At 43.4% G+C, this 15,466-nt stretch overlaps 1 long non-coding RNA gene across 1 annotated transcript; it reads right to left on the bottom strand.

Annotated features, from left to right (window-relative positions):
* Window positions 1-2,573: 2,573 nt before the first annotated feature.
* On the bottom strand, window positions 2,574-7,794 carry LOC109493907. Its single transcript, XR_006588993.1, has 2 exons — window positions 7,735-7,794; window positions 2,574-6,136 (listed from the first exon to the last, which is right to left on the bottom strand). It is a non-coding gene; the product is annotated as an uncharacterized LOC109493907 (long non-coding RNA).
* Between the last annotated feature and the right edge of the window lie 7,672 nt (window positions 7,795-15,466).

Raw genomic sequence — 15,466 nt, 5'->3', positions numbered from 1 at the left:
TTATGTGTTCTTTGGATTTATTATAAAAACCATCCTCTACTATTATGCTTTTTAAAATATGTTTTTCGGGGCACCTGGGTCGCTCAGTTGGTTAAGTGTCTGACTTCAGCTCAGGTCATGATCTCACTGTTTGTGAGTTCAAGCCCCTCATTGGGCTCTCTGTTCTCAGTGCAGAGCCCACTTTGGATCCTGTGTCCCCCTCCACGGCTCTCTCTCTCTCTCAAAAATAAATAAAGATAAAAAATATATTTTTTCAAACATAGTAATGCTTTTCCCATTCCAAGATGATAATCTTACAGAGCTTTTTATGTTTAAAAAAATATATGCTTATTTAAGGCGAGAGTTATAGCCAGTTTTTCCACCCAAACAGCTAAGCAATTGCCCCAACTTTGTTGAATATCCCATCTTTTCTCCCTGATTTGCCATACCACCTTTATAAGATGCTAAATTTCCATACACATTTGGGATAATTTATGGACCATTCACATCCACATTCCTGTACATTTGTGTCAATACCATACTTTTTAATTAATTTATTTTTAAAAATGTTTATTTATTTTTGAGAGAGAGCAAACATGGGGGAGGGGCAGAGAGTGAGGAAGAGAGAGAATCCCGAGCAGGCTCCATGCTGTCCGCTCAGAGCCCGACATAGGGCTCAATCCCACAAACCACAGGACCATGACCTGAGCCGAGATCAAGAGTTGGACGCTCAACTGCCTGAGCCACCCAGGCATCCCCATACTGCTTTATTTACTTTAACTTTATTAAAATGTTTTAATATCTTTGGGCCACTTTCACCCTCCCCCTTTATTACTATTATTTTTCAGAATATCTCCGACTGTATTATGACTTTCTTATTTTTATATTAATTTTGGTAATATTTGACCCAAACCGCCACAAATCATGTTGGTGTTTTCATTATAATTGTAATGATATATAGATTTAGGGAAAACAGATATCTTCATAATCTTGTATCTTTCCATCCTAAAATAACGTGTATCTTCCTCTCCAAAAATAAATTTTCTCTCCTTTAAGTCCCTAAGTAGAATTTTAGAAACTCATGACTTTGTGAAAAAAATTTTTTTTACTAAGCTGCTTTTATTCTTTTATTGTTTTATGAGGTCTCTTGGCTTTTCCAATTTTTCTAAGTCTCTATTTTAGGCATGTAGTTTATAGACAGACAGCCTAGAGTGTGGTTTCATTTTTTGATGCAGTCTGAGTTTTTCATTTTCTAAGGATTTTATTTCCCTTTCATGTAGTGCTATCAGAGATGTTTGTTTGGCTTCTGTATTGTTATTTCAAAAAGCCTTAAGTCTGTTTGGGCTATTGTAACACAAAGACCATAGCCTGGGTGGCTTAAACAACATTTATTTCTCCCAGTTCTAGAGGCTGGGAAGTCCAAGATCAAGGTGCTAGCAGATTGGGTGCCTGGTCAGAGCCTGCTTCCTGGTTCATAGAGGGCTCTCTTCCAGCTGTGTCCTCACATGGGGGAAAAGAGACCAGAAGTAAGCTCTGGTTAGGGTTAGGGTTAGGGTTAGGGTTAGGGTTAGGGTTAGGGTTAGGGTTAGGGTTAGGGTTTGGGTTAGGGTTTGGGTTCGGATGAGGGCTGTACCCTGATGACTTTATCTAATCCTATTTACCTCCTGAAGGCCCTACTTCCTAATACTATACACTGTAGGGTGGGTAAGATTTTGGCATAAATTTTGAGGGGGACACAAATATTCAGTCCCTAACATAGTCATAGTCTGAGATTTCTTTTTATGTCTTTTCTTGTTAGTCTATCTCACCACTGCCATCCAGACAAGTCTGGTGTTTTTGTTTTGGAAAAAAAAAAGTTACTTTTATTTGTCTTCAAATATAGGTGTTTGTTTAGTCTTCTGACCTCTGTTCCAGACTGTTGGCATACATTATTATTATTTCTACATTATGTAGAAGGATTTTTAAAAGATGCCAAAATTAGGTGACAAGTTGGTCTAACATTTCAAAGTCCCATTGATCTTTTTATACTGAGTAGTGCTCTCACATTTTGAGTATTTACTGTGGACCAGGCATTTCACATGTTACCTCATCTAATCTGTAGATTATTTCTGGGAGATGGGTATTGCATTTCCCATTTTCATGTGAAGAAATCACGTCTCAAAGGCCTAGGAAATGCCCACCTTCAAACAGTAGGGGATTTGAACCATAGTCTTTCTACTTTCTTCTCTTGCCTTTCTTCATATCCCTTCTAGATCCTGAGGGAAGAAATCCAAGCTATGTTATCATCTGTATGTCTTGGTTGATGAATCAAAGGAAAGGGTTGGAAGTGAGACTTCTCTAAGTATAGTTTACTTTTGACTTTTGAACTATGTAAACGTTTTGTTTTTTTCTGAAGACTAAAATCAGCAGAAAAAAGAATGCTAACCCTAAAATTGAAAATTAATTGAAATTAATAACCTTAACTCTTTATCAAATTGGTTACATAACCATACAGAGGAAAGAATTATTTCTAGTCATTCTGGAACATGTTCTTCTGGTATACATTCCTGGTGAGGTATATTCTAATGAAAAAAGAATTGCAAATAATTTCAAACTTCACGCAATAGTTTTATTATTAGGAGTAATATTTGTATTATAATTTTGAAATATTATAATTTATATATTAGGAAAGGACAAATAAGAATGTTAATGTTAAGATCCAAACTTTTCATTGTGGGATAAAGGAGATACATGTAAGAAATTAAAGTAAAAATCCTGTGTTAAATTTGATATATTAATACGAACTCAAGGTTTAGATTCTTTTACTTTCTCTGTTCACTGAAAGTACCTAAAAGCAACAGTATCCCAGTAGCACTGTTAACTGAGGATCTATCCTTCATTCTTGTTTTTGCTGCCAGTTTTGGCAAAGCCTCATCACATGGGTACGAAAGGACTAGGTGCCTCGGGCTAAGACTGTTTCAGGTAAGGAAGTAAGTCAGTGTTTATAGCAGTTGGGGATTTTAAAATTGTTTGCCAGGGGTGAGGTCTGCCCCAGTCCTCTTCATCATCATTTTGTAAAGGCTACATTGCTCACTAATGCTTTATGTGAAAGTGGACACTTTTGGGTAAACATAAAGGCGGAGTTGTATCCTATGTCTGGATTAATGCTGGCTAGGAATCTGGAATTGAGAACAGGAAATCATGAGAATGTAAATTCCTGGGAGTTAGTAAAAACTCCTGGAACAACTTCACATTTTCAAAGGCTATATAATTGGTAATTGGTAGGATCAAAGCTGAGGTGACCAAGGGGGACAACTCAGATAATATCTGGGTTGTAGGAGGCATAAGTATATCTGTGATATGAAAAAAGGATGGAGTTGGAAAAATACTAAGGCCCAGAGAAGGATGGAAGGATCTAGAAGGCCGGGGAGGAGTGAAGGGTTCTACTAGGCTGGATGCTGTGGAGAGGGATTGTGGGTGGATTCACCTTCCTCTTTAAGGACCCTCTCCCACATCGAAAACACTGTCACTTTTCCATAACTCCATGGTGGGGACCTAGAACTCTAGTCTACAGTACATTTTCTCAGCACTCAGTTGTTTGAGGCTTCTGTGCACTTCAGATAAACTCTGCTTTCAGATACTTTCTCAATGAGCTTTGGGGCACTAGTTCCATTTTATATTTTCTGTGAGTATGGGATTCCTTTTTCTATTCCTCTACTATTTACAGAGGAAGCAAATTTTACCAACATTTAGGAAAAACAGACACATCAATATGGCAAAGGAACCTTAGGGCCAGCCCCCAGCAGAGAGGAATCTTCTCCTCTTCCTACTTTTCTACACCAATTTTGTTGATACAGAGAGCCACCTGAGATGGAAACTCTCAGGAAAGGCTAGAATGTCATCACAGCACGGGACAGACAGGAGTGGGAACTGGGGTTTATATCTGAAGCTCACAGTCCCTCTATCTGGGATGATAGAGGGCTCCTATAGAACCCTGATAACAGTGAGTCACCTGCCATAGACTGGATTATAAAGAGAGTTCAGGGTACCTGTGGAGGACAGAGTCCCTCAACTCTATTCATCAGTCGTGATTCCAACTCCGGTATCTCTGGGCCAGGGCCTCCCTTTGTGTTGGGGCTGATATGGAGAACAGTGCTCCTCGCCTTTGAAAGCCTGAAATCAGATGCTGGAACCCAAGCTCTGTCATCAGGGTCAAGTCCGATGTGAAGGAATACACATGAGCTTTCTGTTCTGGGCAATTTGTGTCCTTTATCTGAAGAGGATAGGGACTGAAAAATAGTTGAGATTGACATACAGAAAACCCTTTTTGAAATTTTTGTCGAAGGAAAAGTGGACAATATTCTATTCACTTTAAAGTGACTAACAGAGCTCTATTAATTTAGAAAGTCAGATTATCTGTGAATAATGAATAATGAATGTCTGCAGCTAATCTAGAGAGAAGAGCATGAAAATTTGGTCCTAGCCACTCACTGTAGTCTCTTAAGATCAGTGCACAGTCAGAAAGAGGAACAAAGGTCTAGCATTAAAAGGCAAGGTTTTGTATCGTCAACCTTAATCTCACCTGTCCATGAGGACCCAGGTCCACAATCTCTGCGGATGGCAGTTCCTAGAGCAATTCCCATTAGAAAACAGAACTCTTAGAGGGGAGGTTCACAACAAGGATTCCCTGTTCTGCCATGGGGAGGGCCACGTGAGATATATTGGAAACACTACTGGTTTTGGAGGCAGAAACCCCAGATCCTGATTTTGGACAAGCTGTCTGACTTCCCAAGGTTCAGGCTCCTCCTCTGAGGTATCATCTGGTCTCCATACCTCACAGGGTTGTTGTGAGGATCCCATGAGATAATGTCTGAGAAAGGCCTTCCTATTATTGTCATGGCCTATTCTATCTTGTGTGTTAATTTTGTTGCTTTCAGAGTCTTAGTCCCCCAAGAGTCTGCCCCAAAGGATCATTCCACTTGGCCTACTATAATATCACTTTGCTCCTCTCTTCACCACAAGTAACCCAAGCTCTTGGATTCTCACATTGGAGAGGATGACTGAAAGAACCTAATGAAGCACAGGACGAGCTTTTCTGGTGAACCGGAGATGAATCTCTCTCCCCTCTTTCCTGTATCCCTCTTCCTAGGATGACTTATGCAGTGACAGGGCCCAGTGCAGCCTGGGATTGATACTGGCTCAGAAACCTATAGGGAATGTAGGGAATATAGTCTCTGGACTCTCCAGAGGAATATTTCCATCTGTTGCCTCTTTGCCTGAGTACCTTTTTGGAGCCTATCTCCCCTCAGTGAACTCTTGCCATCTTTTCCCCCTCCTTGTGTCCTATTTTCTCAAAACTCCTACTTGTCACTTATTTTACCACCACCACTGGCTTTCTTTTTGTGAAAATTTGCGAGGAACAGCTAATTTCACAAAAGGTTTCTGAGCATTGTTTTGTTTAGGAACCCATATTTCCTTTCTATGTATGACATGACAGGGAATTTTAGAATTCTAGTTGTTTGGCCTGATAACAATATTGTCCATCCCTAGATCCCTTCTTGGTTGAGTCTTATCACCTAGGAAATCATTTGATTAATTCCATGATACTTCTAGCAAAGGAAGTCGGATGGCACCGAAGGAAAGTAAGTACAAACCCAACAGACAGTGTAATTAATTGCATGTTGTAGCCGGGCACTGGACTCGTACCGAGGAGTGACTAAGGTAAAAAAACAAACAAACAAACAGAGTATTAAAGATAAAGACCTTGGAGGTATCCTGGTTAACAGACAAAAAGTGTTAACAACTGAAACCTTAACTTTGCAGAGAGGAAAGAACAAAGGAAAAGAGCAAAAGCACGTGCCGGTTAAAGCGCCGCAGCGGGTGGCTCTGGTGGTCTTGTCTGGTGGATCTTGAGGGAAGGTGGCACTTCCTGTGGTTACCAGTGCGGTCCCAATGGTCTTGGGTGGGAGGTGCAACTTCCTGCTGTTATCTGTTCTGGAATGATTCCTCAGATTTCTCTTTGTGAGGTCTCAGGACAGCCTCCCAGGGATTTCGTGTGGCTTATGCCTTTTGACTTGGGAGGCATGGGTTCCCTGTTGTGTTAGTTGTTAACAGTACCTAGTAAGGTCCTTCTCACGGAGGTTTGACTGCATTCTTTCTTTGAGGTCTGACGTAGTAACTTAAAAAAGTAAGGAAATTTGTGTTATTATTCAAAAGAATGTTAGGACAGAGAGTTAATAGAATATTTTGGTGATTGAAAAGAAAACTCTTATCTAGGCACAAAATAACTGAGGTCATTTTATGGAAAGAAAACACGAATTTTATTCTTTTTGTGTATTGTCTATGTTACAATTTGCAGTAAGATTTAGAAGCCTTTTCTGTGAATAAATCAATTAACATTGAATATATCCTTGAAATGATCTTTTTGTCATTTATAGAATTAAAGTTTATTAATGTACCTCGGTATGTATATGTAGACATACATAAATATGTATGTATAATAAAGTTAACTTTAATCTTAAAATATAATTTATCTAAGGGGCACCTGGCTGGCTCAGTCAGTAGAGTGTGTGATTCTCGGTCTCAGGGTTGTGAGTTTGAGCCCCAGGTTGGTTGTAAAGATGATTTAAAAAAAAATAAAATCTTTAAACATTTATACATTCTATTAATCTACAGTCCTTATATAATGTATGTGAATAAGGATAAATTAAAACTATTATATATATTACATATATATTTCAAAGCTTAGGAACTGTTCAGGTATCCAAATATTATATATCAAGTAATTCAACATTTTCTAAAGTCTTAACATTTTATTTATTTTATTTTTTAATTTTTTTTTTCAACGTTTATTTATTTTTGGGACAGAGAGAGACAGAGCATGAATGGGGGAGGGGCAGAGAGAGAGGGAGACACAGAATCGGAAACAGGCTCCAGGCTCTGAGCCATCAGCCCAGAGCCTGACGCAGGGCTCGAACTCCCGGACCGTGAGATCGTGACCTGGCTGAAGTCGGACGCTCAACCGACTGCGCCACCCAGGCGCCCCAAGTCTTAACATTTTAATTAAGTATATGGAAATTATAATTTTAGTTAAAACATTAAATCCTTATGATTCATAGTATTGTAAGAATTTTACGAGATCAGAACCCTTTAAAAGACATCTGTCCTATGATTTTACGTAAACACAATTTTATATCTTGTAATCTTGAAAAGTTTGCTTCAACCGTGATTCTTTTCTTGTCCCATAAAACCAACATACAAAATTTAGAAGGTTTAAATCTTGAAGTTTTAATCTTAGTTTTATATGAACTAGAATACTGTCTTAGCATTAATCTTATATAATAAAACCAGGGCAATAACTTTATATAATAAAACCAAGGCAAGGGCGCCTGGGTGGCTCAGTCAGTTAAGCATGCCACTCTTGATTGTGGCTGAGTTCATGATCTCAGAGTTGTGAGATCAAGCTGCAAGTTGGGATCCATGCTGAGCATGGAGCCTGATTGGGATTCTCACTCTCCCTCTCTCTCTGTCCCTTCCCTGCTCATATGCTATCTCTCTCTCACAATAAATAAACATTAAAAAAAAAAAAAACCCCACAAGGGGTATAGGCATAGATTGTCTCTAATCAATATGATTAACTCATTCTAATTTATCCAAAATTTATTTATGAGACAATTACAGGATACTTTAAAAAATACACTTTATAAACTTTGTATTCATGAAACAAAATTTAAGTAATCTTAAAGTCATAATTAAAAGCTCTTATATTAGGGGCACCTGGGTGGCTCAGTCGGTTGAGCATCTGACTTTGGTCCAGGTCATGATCTCACAGTTTGTGAGTTCGAGCCCCGCGTCAGGCTCTGTGCTGACAGCTCGGATCCTGGAGCCTGTTTCGGATTCTGTGTCTCCCTCTCTCTCTGCCCCTCCCCAGCTCATGCTCGCACTCTGTCTCTGTCAAAAATAAATAAACTTAAAAAGAAATTTAAAAGCTCTTACATTGAAGCTAAGTTCTCTCATAGCTATAGTAATGAAGGCTACTATTTAAATACATTTGTCTACATTTTATAATGCAAAATAGTTTACTGACATTTTTATTTTCTTTATTCTTTGACATTTTTGACTATATAGTATGCAAATAATGACCATGATTTTTTTTTTTTTTCTGAGCAATTGATCTTTAAAAATTCCCAAGTGAGGGAAAAACAGAGGGACAGACCAACAACAAAGTGAGTGGGGTGCCTGGGTGGCTCAGTTGGTTAAATGTTTGACTTCTGCTCGGGTCATGATCTTGTGGTTAGTGAGTTAGAGCCCTGCATTGGGCTCCCTGATGGCAGTGTGGAGCCTGCTTGGGATTTTTTCTGTCTCCTCTCTCTCTGCCCCTCCCCTGCTTCCTCTCTCTGTCTCTCTCTCTCTCTCTCTCTCTCTCTGATAAATAAATAAACTTAAAAAAAAAGTAAGAGGTAGCTTTAGACAAATATGAAATTATCAATGTAAAAGGTTATCTTTTCAGGGTGCCTGGGTGGCTCAGTCTGTTAAGTGACTTCGGCTGAGGTCATGATCTCATGGTTTGTGGGTCTGAGCCCTGTGTCGGGCTCTGTGCTGATTGCGCAGAGCCTGGAGCCTGCTTTGGATTCTGTGTCTCCCTCTCTCTCTGCTACTCCCCCACTCACGCTCTGTCTCTCTCTCAATAAATAAATAAATATTAAAAAAAAAAAAAGGTTATCTTTTCTCTGTAAGGAGAAGGGAGAAAGTTTAGATGCAGGAAAACCTGTTTCATATATACATAGACCCAAAAGAGAAAGTCATTATAGGTTTAAACAGTAACTCAAGCCCTTGACAATTTTATCAAGCCATACAATTAAAAGCCAGTGTTTATTAATCCCTACAGAATGGAAACAGAGGGGAAATCTACATTAATCACAGTGATCTCTCTCTTTTAGACCAGTTATACAATCTCCTGAGAGTTTCTGTTCCCTTTTTGCCTTAGGCATTTCTCAAATGAACATTCCTGTTCATGTCAAAGTTCCCCTAGTGGCCACTATAATTCTAATTTATCCTCGGTGAAGTTATGCCAGGTGCTAGCACAGACTTATTAGCAGACAAGCCCATGAGAGATTTTTTGACTGTTGTTCAGAGGTAAAATATCACTTGTGTTTTAAGTCCTCAGCCCTAAGGTTAGGCTGCTTCTACTTGCTGACCTGGGAAATCAGCAGCCACCTGGCTCTGTGTGCAGAGAGATCTTTCAAAGCCAATTTCTCATACCCAGAGAAGACTGGAGAAAGTTCTCATAGACAAACAGAAGCTGGTGGACAAACATAAGGCAGAAGATGGTGTTAAAAGTCAAACTTCACCAGGGGACACTCAGGTCTGACCAGAAACCAAAAATTCTAGCAGACAAATATTAAACTGGTTGTATCTTTGGTCCTTTGATATCGGAATCTAAATTCAGTGTAAAATCACACAATCAGAGACAAAGAGACCTTCAATGTCTTGAGATTCAAGGAGTCTCAGATATGCACATTAGTACTGAGTTAAGGAGGCCAAAGCTTAGTAGGGAGGGTATTGACCGAGTATCAAGAGAACCTCCAAGTGTCCTAATCAGGACACCAGGGACAAACTTATAGTTGACAAAGTCAGGCTTATTGTCTTGTTGCAACGAGGGAGGTCACATACCAGAGGAACCATGGCATGTGCCACCAAGAAAGGGAAAAATTATGATGCAGTTTTAAGGAGGGATGGCATTTAGGTGAAATTTATTTTTTTTAAACATTTATTTATTTTTGAGAGAGAGAGAGAGAGAGAGAGAGAGAGAGAGAGAGAGAAAACGAGTGGAAAGGGGCAGAGAGAGAAGACACAGAATCCAAAGCAGTTTCCAGGCTCTGAGCTGTCAGAACAGAGCCTGATGCGGGGCCCAAACTCACAAATTGTGAGATCATGACCTGAGCTGAAGTCAGACGCTTAACCGCCACCCAGGCGCCCCTGAAATTGATATGAAACAGTATTTTGATAAGTTAAAGCAAAGGAGGGCTGTATGTAAAAGGGATAACATCAGGTCTGGATGGTGAAATGGGACACAAGGTCTCCTTTTCTTAGAAACTACAAATTAAGATAGATGTAGAATGTTATACCCCTGAACCCCTATCTTGAATCTGTACCTGGGTTGGATATCAAGGCAGTTGCTCTGTGTCAAAGTGAATTAGATCCTGTAGGCAACAGCAGGATGTTTTGTTCTTACTGAAATTATTTCAAAAATGAAGTTTCTGATAAACTATGATTTTAGAAAGCAAGATTTCTTAGTAACAAAGTAATAGTCATGCTACTGAGTGTCATTAGGACACTTTACAGCTGCAGTGTTTCCTTGGGAGAAATAGAATTTTCTGCTAATTTTGCATCTGGCTTTATCTGTGTTCTGTGTCTGTTTTCCCAGCTTGATGAATGACATGGTGGATTTTCATTGTCTCAGGCCAAACTAATTTTCACTTTCTCAACATGTAACTCAGTCTCTTGTTTTACCAGCCTGTAGAACTTGCCAGAAGGAAGCTGTGGTGGCATGGGACTTTTTCTGGAAGTGATTAATCTCTTCCCTTCTTTTCTGTTTCCCCGCTTCTTAAGATGGGCTGTGCAATTTTGGGGCCCCAGTGCTGCCTGCGGTTGTTCCTGAAGGAGGAACCCACAGGGAATAGAATGAGAAAGCAAGTCTTGGGATGAGGTTTATAAAAGGTGTACAGCTTTCTCCACTATCCAAAACTAGTGTGTTCCTATGAAAACTTTCATAAGCCAAAGAAGAAAAAAATAGCATAAAGCAAACATTACCATTTCTAGAAATTATTTTGAATGTTCCCACCTTCCCCCCACCCCCCCCAAAAAAACTTCTTAGGCTTTTCTGATACCTTAGGGCACATCTTGCTAAGGGAGGCACAGAATAAATTGAGATAGAGCACAGATGCTCACAGACATAGTTCAGAGCTCTGGTGGCTGGAGGCTGAGATGCTGAGTGTAGTTCCTGGGGAAGGAACTTGGTGGGGTCGCTCTCACTGCCACTGCTACTGCTTGGGGTGTGGCCTGCCTCTATAACTGCAACACAAACGCTGAATGCTATTTTCACTCTTCACCTTTTGATGGTAAAAGCAAAAATTCTCTTTGGAATTCTTTCGGGTAGTGAAAACAGGTAGTAATGTAGGTCTTTCATAAAAGCAAAGTGAGGGAAGTACATGTTATCATGGGTATAGGATGTTCTAATGGGTAGGGGCAGTATGCCTTAGGGGCCCTTACCCTCTCCAGATCCTCTTGTTCCTATTCTGTGTCAGTAACTGCTGGGTCAAGACCTGAGCAGGGAGGGTTGGGAAGGCATCCGTGTGGAGGGTGACCTTCTGTTTTTAGCAGGCCTGTGAAAGATGCTGCTCTGTCAGTGTCCCCTTTGTTCCTTCGGCTCCTCTGCCTGAGTTGTCTTTAACTCTGGCCTCCACTCTTTTACCAGACCTTCCAGAAAACCCATTACCAGCCCTTCAGGCTGAGCCCATTCACTGTTTTTTTTTAAACTTTTTTTTTAACGTTTTATTTTTGAGAGACAGAGAGACAGCATGTGAACAGGGAAGGGGCAGAGAGAGAGGGAGACACAGAATCCAAAGCAGGCTCCAGGCTCGGAGCTGGTGGCACAGAGCCTGATGTGGGGCTCGAAATCACAGAGCTGTGAGATCATGACCTGATCCAAAGTGAGACGCCTAACCAACTGAGCCACCCAGGCGCCTCTGAGCCCATTCGTTTCTGGCCTATTTATCAGCCTCCCTTCCCAGGACCCTGCAGAATCCTGTCAACCCTTGCACCTCCCTAGCTCGTGTCTGACTCTGCTCCCACAGAGCCTGTTTCCTTCTCTCTGTGCTCTGCCCTTCACAGGGGGCCCCACTCCCTCATCCCTGCTTTCCCCCTATTACTGCCGCCAGAGGCTCTCCCAAATTCTCAATCCTCTCTTTTACCACTCCAATGATGGCTTTATCTCCTCTGCCTGGGAATCCTCCTTGCCTTGGTCTCACCTCATCTTTCACTATCCTTCCTTCATCCCCACAAACCAGTTTCCTCATTTTTTCCCCCAAGATCCCTCTGCTTCCATTTGACCCCAGGCTCCCTTATTCAGTCTCATCACTGGGCACCAGATCCCTTTTTGCCCTGGAGCTACAATTGTAACAGACCGCCTTCTACTCCCTTCATTTACCCTTCCTCCTCTCCTCTGGAACACACAGAACTACTAGACCCTCTTACGCAGCCAGATCCCACCTCTTCGTATGATGCTACCCTCTTTGTAAGGACCTCAGCTTCCCATTTCTCACCAGTACCTCATTCCATTCACTCCATGAATCCCACTGATTCATTTGCCTGTCAGCCCCCTCCACCAACTGTCTCTACCCCACCATTGCTGGACTCTAACAGTGTTGGTTTTTGGCTTGATTTCAGTCTTACTGAGCACTGTCCCAGAGAGCTCATCTTCAGAAAACCCCCTTCTGTCTGGCCTCTTCTGTTGCAACAACCTCAAGCATTGATTGCTCGAAACACTTGCTCATTTCCACCTTCTGGTGGCAGGTGTCTGCTGAGGACATGTTTCTCCCTACCTTCTCATACTGTGATTTCCAGCAGGAGTTTTTTTTCTCTTTGTCCATCAGGTTCTATCTCTGGGTAGATCCTGTAACCAGATATGTAGATGCAGGTAGACATGCTTTCCTCAGCTCTACTGTCCAGAAGCTCCTGGAGGTACAAGTCACAAAGAGTACAGATTTCCAGATTTGGGAGGACAAAGAGGAGGGGATCATTTCTTTAAAAACTTTTTAAAATATTTATTTATTTTTGAGACAGAGAGAGAGACAGAGCATGAGCAGGGGAGGGCCAGAGAGAGAGGGAGACACAGAATCCAAAGCAGGCTCCAGGCTCTAAGCTGTCAGCACAGAGCCCAACGCGGGGCTCGAACCCACGAGCTGTGAGATCATGACCAGAGCCGAAGTCAGATGCTTAACCGGCTGAGCCACCCAGGCACCCCTTTCTTAAGGAGGGGATCATTTCTAAAGCAACAGAGGACACATTACCAACTCCATTGTTCTGTGATTCCCTTAGTGTCACTTGCTGTTCCATAGCCCTCTGACTCTTCTGGATATGTGAAGGTGAACTAGAGAAATTGCATAGTCTGTAGGAACTTACAAATCCCCAAACCTTCAGAGACTCTGCAGCAGAAATGTAGCTAGTTCTCCTGAGGTCCTTACTCTGCACAGCAAGTCCCTGTTGGCTACTCTCTTGTCCTTTGACCGTTGTCCCTCACCACTTTCTCTTATTTAGTCTCTAATGCCCTCCTCCTGCAACCCAAATGCAGATAACCAATCCCCAGACCTTTTCCCCCACCCTTGGAGGAAAGTTCTAGAGAGGAAGAACTTACCAAAGAAGGAGGGTACCTTCTTTAAGTTGAGTTTCCACTTTAGGAATATGATAATGGAGATAAATTTAGGAATGAATTGGAATTCTTTCGAGGATTAAACAGTTGAGGGAGATAGTCAAGGTCAAAGCATCCCCAGCTCTGGAGCAGCCTGGGTCAGCAGAAGCCCTGTGTCCGTAAGCTTCAGGCCCCAAGGAAAAGCCAGAAAAAGAATGTAGCCCCAAAGGATGAGAGGGCCCTTAGGATATCCAAAACATTCATGCATCAAAGAAAGGAGGTAGGACTTGGGGACATACCAATCCAAGCAGTCACCCTCCCATCCCAGGGACTTAGGTGACACCCTAATGAACAAGACCCATAGTTTTTGCCCCACCTGGAATAAAGTAACAAAACATCACTTGGGAACAAAGGACGAGATGCTGTTTCAGCAGCTTTGTCCTGGGACACAGGCTAAGGGCAAGTAGGTTGCTTCCAAAAACTCCATCACCTGTGCGTTGTCCATATCCAAATTGAAACCAGAGGGGTCTGGGTAAAGTATCACAGTCATTGTTACAAGCATTTGGGACACATCAGTGAGAAAAACAAAACTCCCTGCCCTTGTCGAGTTTACAGCATTGGTTCTTGAGTCTCCTTCCCCTCAAACTGCTCAAAACTCTATCAGACCTCCTTCATTTTCCTCAAGCCTCCTCCTCAACACCTCCTCAACACATTTTGCTGTGTGGCCTGCTCCTGAAAGGTACCGCAAGCCTTCCCATGGGAGCCTTTCGTCATCAGATCTTCTGAAGGGTTGCATCCCACCCTCCTTTCCTCCTTCCTTACTGCTGTGTGAAGGAGGGGTCCTTCCGGGAGGCCTTCCTTGACCCTCCCAAAGAAGGATGGGTGTCTTCACTTTCATCATCACAACTCTTGTTGCACTATGTTGCAACTCTGGGCGACCTTCCCTCTTCTCTGAGCTTCCCTGGGGGGCCTTCTCTCTCTCCCTCACTGCTGGCCTGTGTGTCACACCCAGGTAACGGTCAATAACCGTGAGGGAATTGACAACGGAGATTGGAGGAAGCCTCTGGGGGCGGGGCTGCATCCCGGGGCGGGGCCACGCCAGGGCGGGGCCACGTCAGGGGCGGGGCCGAAGTCTGGGGCGGGGCCCGCTTGGGGCTCTCTTCAAGCTTTCAGGTGGTGGTCAGCCTGGCTTCCCTTCAGGATGTTGAATCGGGAAGGAAAAGCAGGGGCTTCCCCCTCACCGACCGGGTTAGGATGGGGCTTTCCCGCTCTGCCTGCGGGGCTTCACCAGCAGTTCCTCACCTCAGCCCGCGGGGCATTACACTGGGGCCGCACGGGCCCTGGTCGGCCTATGAAGGCCTGGAGAGGCCTCAAGAGGCCCTGAGCGCCTGCCGCCCTCTCTGCGGGAGCTCGGCGCAGGTCACCTCCATCAGCCTCACTGACTGCTGCCTGTTGAGGCCGCACTGCCCTGGCTGCCCAGCAGATCCCTGGGCCCAGGTCCCAGTGTCATGGTCCCAGGGGCTGGAGCGCTACGCACACCCGCCTAGTGAGGCCGCCGCAGGGGTGGAAGAAGTGGAAGGGGCCGGAGAGCCTCTGTTCAACGCCGGGTTCCGGCTGGCCCACAGACTGTGCTGCAGCTGCCGCGGGGGCTTGGCGAGGCCAGCGTCTCACGCTCCCCCACGACCAGTATCCACCGAGGGTGCCGGGCCAGCGCTGGAAACTGTTTTCTGGGAAGCTGCCAGGAAGGCCCGGGCGCCTCCAGCAAGGCCGGGCGATGGCTCCTGAGAGCGACCAGGGGAAGGCCCTCAGCACAGCCTGACGGTGGAGGCACGAGGTCACCCCTGAGTGGCAGAGACGGAAGCCCGTGCAGACTCTGGAATCCCAGGTCCTACGGAGCGGCGCAGGCCTCCAGCACAGCGCGTGGAGTTGCCTTCACGACTCAGGTAGGCTTCTACTCCAGCGTTGCTTTGGTGGGGGGGCCCTCAGCGTCGGGGTCTCCGGGTGTGATGGTCGTCGCCAGAGATGGGAGCAAACGCTGCGTTTCTTCTTTGGGACAGGTTTTCTTGCATGAGTGTTATCTAGCAAGTTTACAAGATACGG

Source organism: Felis catus, chromosome D4 (assembly GCF_018350175.1).
Source record: "Felis catus isolate Fca126 chromosome D4, F.catus_Fca126_mat1.0, whole genome shotgun sequence".
NCBI lineage: Eukaryota > Metazoa > Chordata > Mammalia > Carnivora > Felidae > Felis > Felis catus.
This window is presented reverse-complemented; position numbering and strand designations above follow the sequence as displayed.